The following is a 19,195-nucleotide window of genomic DNA, read 5'->3' as shown; positions in this document are numbered from 1 at the left end:
CGCGGGTGTAAACGACTCCTCCACCTCCTCGCGGGTGTAAACGACTCCTCCACCTCCTCGCGGGTGTAAACGACTCCACCACCTCCTCGCGGGTGTAAACGACTCCTCCACCTCCTCGCGGGTGTAAACGACTCCTCCACCTCCTCGCGGGTGTAAACGACTCCTCCACCTACTCGCTGGTGTAAACGACTCCTCCACCTACTCGCGGGTGTAAACGACTCCTCCACCTCCTCGCGGGTGTAAACGACTCCTCCACCTCTTCGCGGGTGTAAACGACTCCTCCACCTCCTCGCGGGTGTAAACGACTCCTCCACCTCTTCGCGGGTGTAAACGACTCCTCCACCTCCTCGCGGGTGTAAACGACTCCTCCACCTCTTCGCGGGTGTAAACGACTCCTCCACCTCCTCGCGGGTGTAAACGACTCCTCCACCTCCTCGCGGGTGTAAACGACTCCTCCACCTCTTCGCGGGTGTAAACATCTCCTCCACCTCCTCGCGGGTGTAAATGACTCCTCCACCGCCTCGCGGGTGTAAACGACTCCTCCACCTCCTCGCGGGTGTAAACGACTCCTCCACCTACTCGCGGGTGTAAACGACTCCTCCACCTCCTCGCGGGTGTAAACGACTCCTCCACCTACTCGCGGGTGTAAACGACTCCTCCACCTCCTCGCGGGTGTAAACGACTCCTCCACCTCTTCGCGGGTGTAAACGACTCCTCCACCTCCTCGCGGGTGTAAACGACTCCACCACCTCCTCGCGGGTGTAAACGACTCCTCCACCTCCTCGCGGGTGTAAATGACTCCTCCACCTCCTCGCGGGTGTAAACGACTCCACCACCTCCTCGCGGGTGTAAACGACTCCTCCACCTCCTCGCGGGTGTAAACGACTCCACCACCTCCTCGTGGGTGTAAACGACTCCTCCACCTCCTCGCTGGTGTAAACGACTCCTCCACCTCCTCGCGGGTGTAAACGTCTCCTCCACCTCCTCGCGGGTGTAAACGACTCCTCCACCTCCTCGCGGGTGTAAACGACTCCTCCACCTACTCGCTGGTGTAAACGACTCCTCCACCTCCTCGCGGGTGTAAACGACTCCTCCACCTCCTCGCGGGTGTAAACGACTCCTCCACCTACTCGCTGGTGTAAACGACTCCTCCACCTCCTCGCGGGTGTAAACGACTCCTCCACCTCCTCGCGGGTGTAAACGACTCCTCCACCTCTTCGCGGGTGTAAACGACTCCTCCACCTCCTCGCGGGTGTAAACGACTCCTCCACCTCTTCGCGGGTGTAAACGACTCCTCCACCTCCTCGCGGGTGTAAACGACTCCTCCACCTCTTCGCGGGTGTAAACGACTCCTCCACCTCCTCGCGGGTGTAAACGACTCCTCCACCTCCTCGCGGGTGTAAACGACTCCTCCACCTCTTCGCGGGTGTAAACATCTCCTCCACCTCCTCGCGGGTGTAAATGACTCCTCCACCGCCTCGCGGGTGTAAACGACTCCTCCACCTCCTCTCGGGTGTAAACGACTCCTCCACCTACTCGCGGGTGTAAACGACTCCTCCACCTCCTCGCGGGTGTAAACGACTCCTCCACCTCTTCGCGGGTGTAAACGACTCCTCCACCTCCTCGCGGGTGTAAACGACTCCTCCACCTCCTCGCGGGTGTAAACGACTCCTCCACCTCTTCGCGGGTGTAAACGACTCCTCCACCTCCTCGCGGGTGTAAACGACTCCTCCACCTCTTCGCGGGTGTAAACGACTCCTCCACCTCCTCGCGGGTGTAAACGACTCCTCCACCTCCTCGCGGGTGTAAACGACTCCTCCACCTCTTCGCGGGTGTAAACATCTCCTCCACCTCCTCGCGGGTGTAAATGACTCCTCCACCGCCTCGCGGGTGTAAACGACTCCTCCACCTCCTCGCGGGTGTAAACGACTCCTCCACCTCTTCGCGGGTGTAAACGACTCCTCCACCTCTTCGCGGGTGTAAACGACTCCTCCACCTCCTCGCGGGTGTAAACGACTCCACCACCTCCTCGCGGGTGTAAACGACTCCTCCACCTCCTCGCGGGTGTAAACGACTCCACCACCTCCTCGCGGGTGTAAACGACTCCTCCACCTCCTCGCTGGTGTAAACGACTCCTCCACCTCCTCGTTGGTGTAAACCACTCCTCCACCTCCTCGCGGGTGTAAACGTCTCCTCCACCTCCTCGCGGGTGTAAACGACTCCTCCACCTACTCGCGGGTGTAAACGACTCCTCCACCTCCTCGCGGGTGTAAACGACTCCTCCACCGCCTCGCGGGTGTAAACGACTCCTCCACCTCCTCGCGGGTGTAAACGACTCCACCACCTCCTCGCGGGTGTAAACGACTCCTCCACCTCCTCGCGGGTGTACACGACTCCTCCACCTCCTCGCGGGTGTAAACGACTCCTCCACCGCCTCGCGGGTGTAAACGACTCCTCCACCTCCTCGCGGGTGTAAACGTCTCCTCCACCTCCTCGCGGGTGTAAACGACTCCACCACCTCCTCGCGGGTGTAAACGACTCCTCCACCTCCTCGCGGGTGTAAACGACTCCTCCACCTCCTCGCGGGTGTAAACGACTCCTCCACCTCCTCGCGGGTGTAAACGACTCCACCACCTCCTCGCGGGTGTAAACGACTCCTCCACCTCCTCGCGGGTGTAAACGACTCCACCACCTCCTCGCGGGTGTAAACGACTCCTCCACCTCCTCGCTGGTGTAAACGACTCCTCCACCTCCTCGCGGGTGTAAACGTCTCCTCCACCTCCTCGGGGGTGTAAACGACTCCTCCACCTCCTCGCGGGTGTAAACGACTCCTCCACCTACTCGCTGGTGTAAACGACTCCTCCACCTCCTCGCGGGTGTAAACGACTCCTCCACCTCCTCGCGGGTGTAAACGACTCCTCCACCTCTTCGCGGGTGTAAACAACTCCTCCACCTCCTCGCGGGTGTAAACGACTCCTCCACCTCTTCGCGGGTGTAAACGACTCCACCACCTCCTCGCGGGTGTAAACGACTCCTCCACCTCCTCGCGGGTGTACACGACTCCTCCACCTCCTCGCGGGTGTAAACGACTCCTCCACCGCCTCGCGGGTGTAAACGACTCCTCCACCTCCTCGCGGGTGTAAACGTCTCCTCCACCTCCTCGCGGGTGTAAACGACTCCACCACCTCCTCGCGGGTGTAAACGACTCCTCCACCTCCTCGCGGGTGTAAACGACTCCTCCACCTCCTCGCGGGTGTAAACGACTCCTCCACCTCCTCGCGGGTGTAAACGACTCCACCACCTCCTCGCGGGTGTAAACGACTCCTCCACCTCCTCGCGGGTGTAAACGACTCCACAACCTCCTCGCGGGTGTAAACGACTCCTCCACCTCCTCGCTGGTGTAAACGACTCCTCCACCTCCTCGCGGGTGTAAACGTCTCCTCCACCTCCTCGCGGGTGTAAACGACTCCACCTCCTCGCGGGTGTAAACGACTCCTCCACCTACTCGCTGGTGTAAACGACTCCTCCACCTCCTCGCGGGTGTAAACGACTCCTCCACCTCCTCGCGGGTGTAAACGACTCCTCCACCTCTTCGCGGGTGTAAACAACTCCTCCACCTCCTCGCGGGTGTAAACGACTCCTCCACCTCTTCGCGGGTGTAAACGACTCCTCCACCTCCTCGCGGGTGTAAACGACTCCTCCACCTCCCCGCGGGTGTAAACTACTCCTCCACCTCTTCGCGGGTGTAAACGACTCCTCCACCTCCTCGCGGGTGTAAACGACTCCTCCACCTCCTCGCGGGTGTAAATGACTCCACCACCGCCTCGCGGGTGTAAACGACTCCTCCACCTCCTCGCGGGTGTAAACGACTCCTCCACCTCCTCGCGGGTGTAAACGACTCCTCCACCTCCTCGCGGGTGTAAACGACTCCTCCACCTCCTCGCGGGTGTAAACGACTCCACCACCTCCTCGCGGGTGTAAACGACTCCTCCACCTCCTCGCGGGTGTAAACGACTCCTCCACCTCCTCGCGGGTGTAAACGACTCCACCACCTCCTCGCGGGTGTAAACGACTCCTCCACCTCCTCGCGGGTGTAAACGACTCCTCCACCTCCTCGCGGGTGTAAACGACTCCACCACCTCCTCGCGGGTGTAAACGACTCCTCCACCTCCTCGCGGGTGTAAACGACTCCTCCACCTCCTCGCGGGTGTAAACGACTCCTCCACCTCCTCGCGGGTGTAAACGACTCCACCACCTCCTCGCGGGTGTAAACGACTCCTCCACCTCCTCGCGGGTGTAAACGACTCCTCCACCTCCTCGCGGGTGTAAACGACTCCACCACCTCCTCGCGGGTGTAAACGACTCCTCCACCTCCTCGCGGGTGTAAACGACTCCTCCACCTCCTCGCGGGTGTAAACGACTCCTCCACCTACTCGCTGGTGTAAACGACTCCTCCACCTACTCGCGGGTGTAAACGACTCCTCCACCTCCTCGCGGGTGTAAACGACTCCTCCACCTCTTCGCGGGTGTAAACGACTCCTCCACCTCCTCGCGGGTGTAAACGACTCCTCCACCTCTTCGCGGGTGTAAACGACTCCTCCACCTCCTCGCGGGTGTAAACGACTCCTCCACCTCTTCGCGGGTGTAAACGACTCCTCCACCTCCTCGCGGGTGTAAACGACTCCTCCACCTCCTCGCGGGTGTAAACGACTCCTCCACCTCTTCGCGGGTGTAAACATCTCCTCCACCTCCTCGCGGGTGTAAATGACTCCTCCACCGCCTCGCGGGTGTAAACGACTCCTCCACCTCCTCGCGGGTGTAAACGACTCCTCCACCTACTCGCGGGTGTAAACGACTCCTCCACCTCCTCGCGGGTGTAAACGACTCCTCCACCTACTCGCGGGTGTAAACGACTCCTCCACCTCCTCGCGGGTGTAAACGACTCCTCCACCTCTTCGCGGGTGTAAACGACTCCTCCACCTCCTCGCGGGTGTAAACGACTCCACCACCTCCTCGCGGGTGTAAACGACTCCTCCACCTCCTCGCGGGTGTAAATGACTCCTCCACCTCCTCGCGGGTGTAAACGACTCCACCACCTCCTCGCGGGTGTAAACGACTCCTCCACCTCCTCGCGGGTGTAAACGACTCCACCACCTCCTCGTGGGTGTAAACGACTCCTCCACCTCCTCGCTGGTGTAAACGACTCCTCCACCTCCTCGCGGGTGTAAACGTCTCCTCCACCTCCTCGCGGGTGTAAACGACTCCTCCACCTCCTCGCGGGTGTAAACGACTCCTCCACCTACTCGCTGGTGTAAACGACTCCTCCACCTCCTCGCGGGTGTAAACGACTCCTCCACCTCCTCGCGGGTGTAAACGACTCCTCCACCTACTCGCTGGTGTAAACGACTCCTCCACCTCCTCGCGGGTGTAAACGACTCCTCCACCTCCTCGCGGGTGTAAACGACTCCTCCACCTCTTCGCGGGTGTAAACGACTCCTCCACCTCCTCGCGGGTGTAAACGACTCCTCCACCTCTTCGCGGGTGTAAACGACTCCTCCACCTCCTCGCGGGTGTAAACGACTCCTCCACCTCTTCGCGGGTGTAAACGACTCCTCCACCTCCTCGCGGGTGTAAACGACTCCTCCACCTCCTCGCGGGTGTAAACGACTCCTCCACCTCTTCGCGGGTGTAAACATCTCCTCCACCTCCTCGCGGGTGTAAATGACTCCTCCACCGCCTCGCGGGTGTAAACGACTCCTCCACCTCCTCTCGGGTGTAAACGACTCCTCCACCTACTCGCGGGTGTAAACGACTCCTCCACCTCCTCGCGGGTGTAAACGACTCCTCCACCTCTTCGCGGGTGTAAACGACTCCTCCACCTCCTCGCGGGTGTAAACGACTCCTCCACCTCCTCGCGGGTGTAAACGACTCCTCCACCTCTTCGCGGGTGTAAACGACTCCTCCACCTCCTCGCGGGTGTAAACGACTCCTCCACCTCTTCGCGGGTGTAAACGACTCCTCCACCTCCTCGCGGGTGTAAACGACTCCTCCACCTCCTCGCGGGTGTAAACGACTCCTCCACCTCTTCGCGGGTGTAAACATCTCCTCCACCTCCTCGCGGGTGTAAATGACTCCTCCACCGCCTCGCGGGTGTAAACGACTCCTCCACCTCCTCGCGGGTGTAAACGACTCCTCCACCTACTCGCGGGTGTAAACGACTCCTCCACCTACTCGCGGGTGTAAACGTCTCCTCCACCTCCTCGCGGGTGTAAACGACTCCTCCACCTCCTCGCGGGTGTAAACGACTCCTCCACCTACTCGCGGGTGTAAACGACTCCTCCACCTCCTCGCGGGTGTAAACGACTCCTCCACCGCCTCGCGGGTGTAAACGACTCCTCCACCTCCTCGCGGGTGTAAACGACTCCACCACCTCCTCGCGGGTGTAAACGACTCCTCCACCTCCTCGCGGGTGTACACGACTCCTCCACCTCCTCGCGGGTGTAAACGACTCCTCCACCGCCTCGCGGGTGTAAACGACTCCTCCACCTCCTCGCGGGTGTAAACGACTCCTCCACCTCTTCGCGGGTGTAAACGACTCCTCCACCTCCTCGCGGGTGTAAACGACTCCTCCACCTCCTCGCGGGTGTAAACGACTCCTCCACCTCCTCGCGGGTGTAAACGACTCCTCCACCTCCTCGCGGGTGTAAACGACTCCACCACCTCCTCGCGGGTGTAAACGACTCCTCCACCTCCTCGCGGGTGTAAACGACTCCACCACCTCCTCGCGGGTGTAAACGACTCCTCCACCTCCTCGCGGGTGTAAACGACTCCTCCACCTCCTCGCGGGTGTAAACGTCTCCTCCACCTCCTTGCGGGTGTAAACGACTGCACCTCCTCGCGGGTGTAAACGACTCCTCCACCTACTCGCTGGTGTAAACGACTCCTCCACCTCCTCGCGGGTGTAAACGACTCCTCCACCTCCTCGCGGGTGTAAACGACTCCTCCACCTCTTCGCGGGTGTAAACAACTCCTCCACCTCCTCGCGGGTGTAAACGACTCCTCCACCTCTTCGCGGGTGTAAACGACTCCTCCACCTCCTCGCGGGTGTAAACGACTCCTCCACCTCCCCGCGGGTGTAAACGACTCCTCCACCTCTTCGCGGGTGTAAACGACTCCTCCACCTCCTCGCGGGTGTAAACGACTCCTCCACCTCCTCGCGGGTGTAAATGACTCCACCACCGCCTCGCGGGTGTAAACGACTCCTCCACCTCCTCGCGGGTGTAAACGACTCCTCCACCTCCTCGCGGGTGTAAACGACTCCTCCACCTCCTCGCGGGTGTAAACGACTCCACCACCTCCTCGCGGGTGTAAACGACTCCTCCACCTCCTCGCGGGTGTAAACGACTCCTCCACCTCCTCGCGGGTGTAAACGACTCCACCACCTCCTCGCGGGTGTAAACGACTCCTCCACCTCCTCGCGGGTGTAAACGACTCCACCACCTCCTCGCGGGTGTAAACGACTCCTCCACCTCCTCGCGGGTGTAAACGACTCCACCACCTCCTCGCGGGTGTAAACGACTCCTCCACCTCCTCGCTGGTGTAAACGACTCCTCCACCTCCTCGCGGGTGTAAACGACTCCTCCACCTCCTCGCTGGTGTAAACGACTCCTCCACCTCCTCGCGGGTGTAAACGTCTCCTCCACCTCCTCGCGGGTGTAAACGACTCCACCTCCTCGCGGGTGTAAACGACTCCTCCACCTACTCGCTGGTGTAAACGACTCCTCCACCTCCTCGCGGGTGTAAACGACTCCTCCACCTCCTCGCGGGTGTAAACGACTCCTCCACCTCTTCGCGGGTGTAAACAACTCCTCCACCTCCTCGCGGGTGTAAACGACTCCTCCACCTCTTCGCGGGTGTAAACGACTCCTCCACCTCCTCGCGGGTGTAAACGACTCCTCCACCTCCCCGCGGGTGTAAACGACTCCTCCACCTCTTCGCGGGTGTAAACGACTCCTCCACCTCCTCGCGGGTGTAAACGACTCCTCCACCTCCTCGCGGGTGTAAATGACTCCACCACCGCCTCGCGGGTGTAAACGACTCCTCCACCTCCTCGCGGGTGTAAACGACTCCTCCACCTCCTCGCGGGTGTAAACGACTCCTCCACCTCCTCGCGGGTGTAAACGACTCCTCCACCTCTTCGCGGGTGTAAACAACTCCTCCACCTACTCGCGGGTGTAAACGACTCCTCCACCTCCTCGCGGGTGTAAACGACTCCTCCACCTCTTCGCGGGTGTAAACGACTCCTCCACCTCCTCGCGGGTGTAAACGACTCCTCCACCTCCTCGCGGGTGTAAACGACTCCTCCACCTCTTCGCGGGTGTAAACGACTCCTCCACCTCCTCGCGGGTGTAAACGACTCCTCCACCTCTTCGCGGGTGTAAACGACTCCTCCACCTCCTCGCGGGTGTAAACGACTCCTCCACCTCCTCGCGGGTGTAAACGACTCCTCCACCTCTTCGCGGGTGTAAACATCTCCTCCACCTCCTCGCGGGTGTAAATGACTCCTCCACCGCCTCGCGGGTGTAAACGACTCCTCCACCTCCTCGCGGGTGTAAACGACTCCTCCACCTACTCGCGGGTGTAAACGACTCCTCCACCTACTCGCGGGTGTAAACGTCTCCTCCACCTCCTCGCGGGTGTAAACGACTCCTCCACCTCCTCGCGGGTGTAAACGACTCCTCCACCTACTCGCGGGTGTAAACGACTCCTCCACCTCCTCGCGGGTGTAAACGACTCCTCCACCGCCTCGCGGGTGTAAACGACTCCTCCACCTCCTCGCGGGTGTAAACGACTCCACCACCTCCTCGCGGGTGTAAACGACTCCTCCACCTCCTCGCGGGTGTACACGACTCCTCCACCTCCTCGCGGGTGTAAACGACTCCTCCACCGCCTCGCGGGTGTAAACGACTCCTCCACCTCCTCGCGGGTGTAAACGACTCCTCCACCTCTTCGCGGGTGTAAACGACTCCTCCACCTCCTCGCGGGTGTAAACGACTCCTCCACCTCCTCGCGGGTGTAAACGACTCCTCCACCTCCTCGCGGGTGTAAACGACTCCTCCACCTCCTCGCGGGTGTAAACGACTCCACCACCTCCTCGCGGGTGTAAACGACTCCTCCACCTCCTCGCGGGTGTAAACGACTCCACCACCTCCTCGCGGGTGTAAACGACTCCTCCACCTCCTCGCGGGTGTAAACGACTCCTCCACCTCCTCGCGGGTGTAAACGTCTCCTCCACCTCCTTGCGGGTGTAAACGACTCCACCTCCTCGCGGGTGTAAACGACTCCTCCACCTACTCGCTGGTGTAAACGACTCCTCCACCTCCTCGCGGGTGTAAACGACTCCTCCACCTCCTCGCGGGTGTAAACGACTCCTCCACCTCTTCGCGGGTGTAAACAACTCCTCCACCTCCTCGCGGGTGTAAACGACTCCTCCACCTCTTCGCGGGTGTAAACGACTCCTCCACCTCCTCGCGGGTGTAAACGACTCCTCCACCTCCCCGCGGGTGTAAACGACTCCTCCACCTCTTCGCGGGTGTAAACGACTCCTCCACCTCCTCGCGGGTGTAAACGACTCCTCCACCTCCTCGCGGGTGTAAATGACTCCACCACCGCCTCGCGGGTGTAAACGACTCCTCCACCTCCTCGCGGGTGTAAACGACTCCTCCACCTCCTCGCGGGTGTAAACGACTCCTCCACCTCCTCGCGGGTGTAAACGACTCCTCCACCTCCTCGCGGGTGTAAACGACTCCACCACCTCCTCGCGGGTGTAAACGACTCCTCCACCTCCTCGCGGGTGTAAACGACTCCTCCACCTCCTCGCGGGTGTAAACGACTCCACCACCTCCTCGCGGGTGTAAACGACTCCTCCACCTCCTCGCGGGTGTAAACGACTCCACCACCTCCTCGCGGGTGTAAACGACTCCTCCACCTCCTCGCGGGTGTAAACGACTCCACCACCTCCTCGTGGGTGTAAACGACTCCTCCACCTCCTCGCTGGTGTAAACGACTCCTCCACCTCCTCGCGGGTGTAAACGACTCCTCCACCTCCTCGCTGGTGTAAACGACTCCTCCACCTCCTCGCGGGTGTAAACGTCTCCTCCACCTCCTCGCGGGTGTAAACGACTCCACCTCCTCGCGGGTGTAAACGACTCCTCCACCTACTCGCTGGTGTAAACGACTCCTCCACCTCCTCGCGGGTGTAAACGACTCCTCCACCTCCTCGCGGGTGTAAACGACTCCTCCACCTCTTCGCGGGTGTAAACAACTCCTCCACCTCCTCGCGGGTGTAAACGACTCCTCCACCTCTTCGCGGGTGTAAACGACTCCTCCACCTCCTCGCGGGTGTAAACGACTCCTCCACCTCCCCGCGGGTGTAAACGACTCCTCCACCTCTTCGCGGGTGTAAACGACTCCTCCACCTCCTCGCGGGTGTAAACGACTCCTCCACCTCCTCGCGGGTGTAAATGACTCCACCACCGCCTCGCGGGTGTAAACGACTCCTCCACCTCCTCGCGGGTGTAAACGACTCCTCCACCTCCTCGCGGGTGTAAACGACTCCTCCACCTCCTCGCGGGTGTAAACGACTCCTCCACCTCTTCGCGGGTGTAAACAACTCCTCCACCTCCTCGCGGGTGTAAACGACTCCTCCACCTCTTCGCGGGTGTAAACGACTCCTCCACCTCCTCGCGGGTGTAAACGACTCCTCCACCTCCCCGCGGGTGTAAACGACTCCTCCACCTCTTCGCGGGTGTAAACGACTCCTCCACCTCCTCGCGGGTGTAAACGACTCCTCCACCTCCTCGCGGGTGTAAACGACTCCACCACCGCCTCGCGGGTGTAAACGACTCCTCCACCTCCTCGCGGGTGTAAACGACTCCTCCACCTCCTCGCGGGTGTAAACGACTCCTCCACCTCCTCGCGGGTGTAAACGACTCCTCCACCTCCTCGCGGGTGTAAACGACTCCACCACCTCCTCGCGGGTGTAAACGACTCCTCCACCTCCTCGCGGGTGTAAACGACTCCTCCACCTCCTCGCGGGTGTAAACGACTCCACCACCTCCTCGCGGGTGTAAACGACTCCTCCACCTCCTCGCGGGTGTAAACGACTCCTCCACCTCCTCGCGGGTGTAAACGACTCCACCACCTCCTCGCGGGTGTAAACGACTCCTCCACCTCCTCGCGGGTGTAAACGACTCCACCACCTCCTCGTGGGTGTAAACGACTCCTCCACCTCCTCGCTGGTGTAAACGACTCCTCCACCTCCTCGCGGGTGTAAACGACTCCTCCACCTCCTCGCTGGTGTAAACGACTCCACCACCTCCTCGCGGGTGTAAACGACTCCTCCACCTCCTCGCGGGTGTAAACGACTCCACCACCTCCTCGTGGGTGTAAACGACTCCTCCACCTCCTCGCTGGTGTAAACGACTCCTCCACCTCCTCGCGGGTGTAAACGACTCCTCCACCTCCTCGCTGGTGTAAACGACTCCTCCACCTCCTCGCGGGTGTAAACGTCTCCTCCACCTCCTCGCGGGTGTAAACGACTCCACCTCCTCGCGGGTGTAAACGACTCCTCCACCTACTCGCTGGTGTAAACGACTCCTCCACCTCCTCGCGGGTGTAAACGACTCCTCCACCTCCTCGCGGGTGTAAACGACTCCTCCACCTCTTCGCGGGTGTAAACAACTCCTCCACCTCCTCGCGGGTGTAAACGACTCCTCCACCTCTTCGCGGGTGTAAACGACTCCTCCACCTCCTCGCGGGTGTAAACGACTCCTCCACCTCCCCGCGGGTGTAAACGACTCCTCCACCTCTTCGCGGGTGTAAACGACTCCTCCACCTCCTCGCGGGTGTAAACGACTCCTCCACCTCCTCGCGGGTGTAAATGACTCCACCACCGCCTCGCGGGTGTAAACGACTCCTCCACCTCCTCGCGGGTGTAAACGACTCCTCCACCTCCTCGCGGGTGTAAACGACTCCTCCACCTCCTCGCGGGTGTAAACGACTCCTCCACCTCCTCGCGGGTGTAAACGACTCCACCACCTCCTCGCGGGTGTAAACGACTCCTCCACCTCCTCGCGGGTGTAAACGACTCCTCCACCTCCTCGCGGGTGTAAACGACTCCACCACCTCCTCGCGGGTGTAAACGACTCCTCCACCTCCTCGCGGGTGTAAACCACTCCACCACCTCCTCGCGGGTGTAAATGACTCCTCCACCTCCTCGCGGGTGTAAACGACTCCACCACCTCCTCGCGGGTGTAAACGACTCCTCCACCTCCTCGCGGGTGTAAACGACTCCACCACCTCCTCGTGGGTGTAAACGACTCCTCCACCTCCTCGCTGGTGTAAACGACTCCTCCACCTCCTCGCGGGTGTAAACGTCTCCTCCACCTCCTCGCGGGTGTAAACGACTCCTCCACCTCCTCGCGGGTGTAAACGACTCCTCCACCTACTCGCTGGTGTAAACGACTCCTCCACCTCCTCGCGGGTGTAAACGACTCCTCCACCTCCTCGCGGGTGTAAACGACTCCTCCACCTACTCGCTGGTGTAAACGACTCCTCCACCTCCTCGCGGGTGTAAACGACTCCTCCACCTCCTCGCGGGTGTAAACGACTCCTCCACCTCTTCGCGGGTGTAAACGACTCCTCCACCTCCTCGCGGGTGTAAACGACTCCTCCACCTCTTCGCGGGTGTAAACGACTCCTCCACCTCCTCGCGGGTGTAAACGACTCCTCCACCTCTTCGCGGGTGTAAACGACTCCTCCACCTCCTCGCGGGTGTAAACGACTCCTCCACCTCCTCGCGGGTGTAAACGACTCCTCCACCTCTTCGCGGGTGTAAACATCTCCTCCACCTCCTCGCGGGTGTAAATGACTCCTCCACCGCCTCGCGGGTGTAAACGACTCCTCCACCTCCTCGCGGGTGTAAACGACTCCTCCACCTACTCGCGGGTGTAAACGACTCCTCCACCTCCTCGCGGGTGTAAACGACTCCTCCACCTCTTCGCGGGTGTAAACGACTCCTCCACCTCCTCGCGGGTGTAAACGACTCCTCCACCTCTTCGCGGGTGTAAACGACTCCTCCACCTCCTCGCGGGTGTAAACGACTCCTCCACCTCTTCGCGGGTGTAAACGACTCCTCCACCTCCTCGCGGGTGTAAACGACTCCTCCACCTCCTCGCGGGTGTAAACGACTCCTCCACCTCTTCGCGGGTGTAAACGACTCCTCCACCTCCTCGCCGGTGTAAACGACTCCTCCACCTCCTCGCGGGTGTAAACGACTCCTCCACCTCCTCGCAGGTGTAAACGACTCCTCCACCTCCTCGAGGGTGTAAACGACTCCTCCACCTCCTCGCGGGTGTAAACGACTCCTCCACCTCCTCGCGGGTGTAAACGACTCCTCCACCTCCTCGCGGGTGTAAACGACTCCTCCACCTCCTCGCGGGTGTAAACGACTCCTCCACCTCCTCGCAGGTGTAAACGACTCCTCCACCTCCTCGAGGGTGTAAACGACTCCTCCACCTCCTCGCGGGTGTAAACGACTCCACCACCTCCTCGCGGGTGTAAACGCCTCCACCACCTCCTCGCGGGTGTAAACGACTCCTCCACCTCCTCGCGGGTGTAAACGACTCCTCCACCTCTTCGCGGGTGTAAACGACTCCTCCACCTCTTCGCGGGTGTAAACATCTCCTCCACCTCCTCGCGGGTGTAAACGACTCCTCCACCTCCTCGCGGGTGTAAACGACTCCTCCACCTCCTCGCGGGTTTTCGGTTGGGATTCACTACCAAGGCATCTTAGACAGGCTGAGTCTTTTTCTGTTTTTAAATCCTTTCTAAAGACTTTTAACACAGCGTGAACTGTTGACTTGTCTTCATGTTTTATTTGATCATGTTCTGTAGTGTGGAACTGTAACTAGTGTAACTATGCTTGTACTGGCTGTCGAGCCGCGGTTTCTGGACAGCACTTTGCCAACGATGTTGTTTTAAAAGCGTCTAAAGAAAGTTGGATTGAAGTGCAATATCTTTACGCTGTCGCGACTCCTCCAGGCTGGCGGGCGGGGGGGGGGGGGGGGGGGGGGGGGGGGGGGGCGGTAGAACCACAGACATCATATATAGACACCGCATAGTTTCACCAACAGTCTATGGTATGGTTTTTTTCAATTCAGGTTCTGCACACTTCCTAGTACGGATCTGTCGGCTGCAGACGTCATAGTGGCACCAAGTGCTGTCCCAGTTCAAAGGCTCCTCCCAATCCCAACCCAGTCCTTCCAGTCCTTCCAGTCTTCCCAGTCCTCCCAGTCCATCCAGTCCTCCCAGTCCGTCCAGTCCTCCCAGTCCTCCCAGTCCTCCCAGTCCTTCCAATTCAATTTCAATTCAATTCAACTTTATTTATATAGCGTCAAATCACGGCAATGCCATCTCAAGACGCTTTACAGACAGAGAAGAAAACATAATGAAGGCCAATTCATAACAGCCTATATAAGGAAACCAACAGATTGAGTTGAGTCCAACTCAATCTCCCATCCTGAGCAAGCACACTGGCAACAGTGGGAAGGAAAAAACTCCCTTTTAACAGGAAGGAAACCTCCGGCAGAACCCGGCTCAGGACAGGCAGCCATCTGCCTCTGCTGTGTGGGGGGAAGAGGACAGAAAGACAACAGACAACAGGAACTGCTACTCCCGGCCAGGGAGACCTGCTGAGACAGGAGACATACATGTTAATGATGCAACACTGTTATGGGGGGGGATAAAAGAGAGTGATAAAGAGAAAAAGAAAGAAGCTCAGTGTATCAGGAAATGTCACTCAGCAGTCTAAACCTATAGCAGCATAACTAAGGGATGCTAACCATCCCTAGCTATAGGACTTATCAAAAAGATAAGTCTTCAGCCTAGTCTTAAAGGTGGGGAGGGTGTCTGCTTCCCTAACACTAACTGGGAGCTTATTCCATAAGAGAGGGGCCTGATAACCAAAGGCTCTGCCTCCTGCTTGGCTCTTTGAGACTCTAGGAACCACAAGTAAGCCTGCAGTCTGGGAACAAAGTACTCTACTTGGTATATAAGGACAGTCCTCCCAGTCCGTCCAGTCCTCCCAGTCCTCCCAGTCCTCCCAGTCCGTCCAGTCCTCCCAGTCCTCCCAGTCCGTCCAGTCCTCCCAGTCCGTCCAGTCCTCCCAGTCCGTCCAGTCCTCCCAGTCCTCCCAGTCCGTCCAGTCCTCCCAGTCCTCCCAGTCCGTCCAGTCCTCCCAGTCCTCCCAGTCCGTCCAGTCCTCCCAGTCCTCCCAGTCCGTCCAGTCCTCCCAGTCCTCCCAGTCCGTCCAGTCCTCCCAGTCCGCCCTTCGTTTGGCTCCAGATTAACTTAAAACGAAGGCAACCAGAGATGCATCCTAAGCGCCCTCTCCTATCCCAGAATTCATTGCGCTCCTGATAGAAAATAATGAGCAGCAGAGCGCCGGTGTAGGTACCACACCAGCCAGACCCTTTATTTATTTATTTTTATGTATAAACACACATATTTGTCCCAGCAGATAAGCTGGGAGGACATTGTGTCCAATAACCACAATGGATTTCATTCCAGTCGTCTTCAGATGTCTTCGTCTCCTTTCATTAAAGAAAAGACTGAATTTATTACAGTCACTCAGATAACTGGAGACTGGAATAAGGAACAATAATTAAACGTGTGTTAAATTATAATCCAGTCATATAAGACGCTGTCATTTAATGAGTTAAAGAAACAAACAAACAAATGTGTCCTGGACTAATTAGAGCATTTTTCTGATGAACAGTGGGACAAAATACCTGTCAACAGGTGCAGAAATCTGACTGGGAGGAACAGAAAACACCTGACTGGACTGGAAACATCACAGGATTGTTCTACTAAATATTAGTTTATGACTGATGGAACATTTATTTTATATTTGTTTGCGTTTTAAAAAAATCTTTCTGTTGAACCAGAATTAGAAAATAATGATTTTCATCAAAGTTTTATTGATTATGACTTTAGTCAGTTTCATCTTATTTCCCAGGCAGCTGTTTTCTCCTTCTTTAATGGGAGGGTATGAATACATATGAGGACGACTGTATATGTGTCTAACAAGGATTATTTTCCACTGAAGTTAACGTCAGCTTGACAGGATGAGCTGTCAGCCAGAGGAGAGCTCGTCTAAACCGCCTCATGTTGCTCGTTTTAATTACTGCCACCATTTTCTGTCATTTTAAACATATTTTCATGTTTTTTGTGGAAGAATGGGATCAGTAATGAGATAAACTTGGCATATGTAGTTGCTAGGCAACGGAGGACTGGAGTACTATGGGTAATTCTCGTCCACTAGATAGGCCGTCTCATTTTATCAGATCAAGCAGTTCTTCATGCTCTTCACCATAAAGATCTTCCAGCAAAGCCTTGTTCACAAGATCCCTCTCTTCTGGACTAATATACAAGAGGAGTGACTCAAATAGTAAGTCAGATGACACCAAGTGCTCCCTGAAAACTAGTGCCACTGTGAAAGCTGGTGCAAGGCGGCAAGGGAAACACCCATGGTCCTGCAAACTCTTGGCAAGTATTTATCCAACTGCTTTCCATTCTTCCTCCTGTACTTTGGGGAAAGTAAAGGAACTCTCATGTCCTGCCCTTCAGTGGCACTGTTCAAAAACTCAATCCAGAAAGCAGAATAGACATCTCTAGAGACTCCATCTGCTTCTGCTCCTATTTCATCAATAAAATTAAATTTCAGAGGGCAGGTGAGCAAGCTGGGATCTTTGAACTGTGCTATCATTTCATCCATAAGCTTTGTTCTGTGAAGTTTAATGTTGACATTAACAATGTCATATCCTGAGACCTCAGTGTTACTGTGTACTTCACCATATGTCATACTAGGTGTGTGGAGCACAGATGTGGATGTGGGCTGCTCAGTGGCACTAGATGTACATGGCATAGTGTTGGTTGTAAGAGAGTTGTTTGGACTAGTTATGTTTAGGGCAGATGAAGGAATATTAAGAATCACAGAGTCTCCATCATGACTTGACAAAATGGACACAGAAGATGCTGGGAGCACAATAGCAGATGCAGCCTCCTCAGTGGAAGTAGATGTTGATGCCACAGAGTTGTTTGAGATAGACTGGTTGACAAAACTCACCAAGTTTATGGTACTTGATGGCAGATTAACACTCACAGATTCCCCTTCATCACTTGATAAAGTGGGTAGAGTGTCATCTCCTGTGTAAGGACCTATCATGACTTCAGAAGAGTTAGATGAATGTGAGAAATTGTTTTCATCTTCTGGTTCATTATTTTCCATGTCTTAATCTGTAATATTGATGATTTCTGCGATTTTTAATTCTTTTCATTCCCTTGTACAAAGATAAAATCTTAACATGCCCATTTTGGAATAAAGTTCTCCAACTGTCAAGTCTTCATCTAATACTGCATCCTGTTGATAATCTAAAATTTCAAATGTGAACTCCTCCAGCTTTCCCTTTTTAGAGCTTCCATTTGGAAAGAAAAGTTCCTTTGAAACACTTAAAATGTCAGCTTTTTTTGCATCCTTTGGCAAATGAACTCTCCTTGTTCCACCTCCATTTTTGTTGTGTTGCTGCTTTCCTGCATGTATCCATCCTAACTCAACCCTTCTAGTCTTTCTAACAGTCAGCTTGTTATTTCACAAATATGCCTTTGGGTGTGTTTGAGTTGCATCACATTCTTCTTTGTAGGGTCCTCTGTTACTTTGTCAATTCCCATCTTTTTTCTGAGTTTTTGAAGTAGTGTCTGTCGCTGTGCATCCCTCTCACCTTTTCTTTGGTACTCAGAACAAAATCTTCGGATGGCAATTCTGTCACCATAGATGGGAATATAGGTGGCCAAGCTGCCATCATCCATGCTTTCAATGGATGATATGTCAATCTACAAAAAATATATATACATATTTATGGTTATTTTATACAGAAAGTAACTGTTCTACACTAAACTAAACAGTGGTTCACGTGCATTACAGAAAAATATATGTGGCAGTATACACACTGACCTAAGCAAAAATTACGACAGCTTATGACAATGCCTGCGTGTTCTGCCAGAAGCTGCAACTGCAACATCCTGACAGGAAGAATACAGACTATGGGAGGAATTCATAGCCTTGTAATGACCATTAGGTCTGGCCATGATACAGTTTAGGTTTTACACATATGAATTTATATCTAATTGATGTGGTTGATTATGTTAAAGTGGAGCTGATATAAACATTTCATTCATGATGAGGTTCTGTACTGACTGATCAGTGCTGACACAAAATAAAATGTAATACACATAACTTTATGCAGCATAGATCGTCATTGTGTAGACTTCATTGTCAGACTTCAGTATATGGATGCTGACTTTGGCAATGACTTCACCAACTTGGACTCTATTTCAGATGTTCATGATAAAGGTACCTCACAGTAATCTTTCATTCAGAAACAACTTGCTTGCCTGATGGATCTCCACGCCCTTCTTATTCAGCGGTTGCAACCTCCCAGTCTCGAGAGGACAGCACTTCATTTGCATCTGGTAGCTCATTTGACACAGATATTCTGTCTTCTTCCAAGTCAAGCCTCAAGGTCCTCCGGTTGGCCTCTTGTTTTCAACATTCCTCGGTTTTCGTATGAAACTGAGCTGCAGCTTGAAAAAGCCAACACTGCATTCAGAGACTGGAACCTTGTTGAATCCGGATGTAAAACTTAAACCAGCAATCATGAATGCTTTGATAGAAACAATTGTAATATACAAAGTCTACCTCTCTGATGCAGAGTTCAGTGAGGTAGCACATCCTTGCTTGAAAAAGCCAGGTTCTGTTAGCGGATCTGGTGGTTGAAAGACAAGTTTAAAATATAAACTTGGGAACTACAGAACAAAGTTGAGGCAACTTGGGAGTCCAGAAGTGACTGTGAATTCTCTGCCACAAAAACCTGATGATTGGCGCAGTCCTGCCTATGGGACTTTTCATTCTAGATTGTGCCATCTGTTGGAAGCAAATTCTAGTCACTCTGACTTTCTATCTTGATTTTTTTTTAAAAGTACAAATTCTTCTCACATAGATATTACCTCAAATTAGTTTTTTTTTCTGAGGATTTCATGCCGGTTCGGAGGGTGTGCTGCAAGGAAGATTTTTCTG

This window comes from Telmatherina bonti (genome assembly GCF_933228915.1).
Source record: "Telmatherina bonti genome assembly, chromosome: 7".
In the NCBI taxonomy this organism is placed as follows: Eukaryota; Metazoa; Chordata; class Actinopteri; order Atheriniformes; family Telmatherinidae; genus Telmatherina; species Telmatherina bonti.
The sequence above is the reverse complement of the archived record's forward strand: the minus strand, read 5'-3'. Positions refer to the sequence as shown.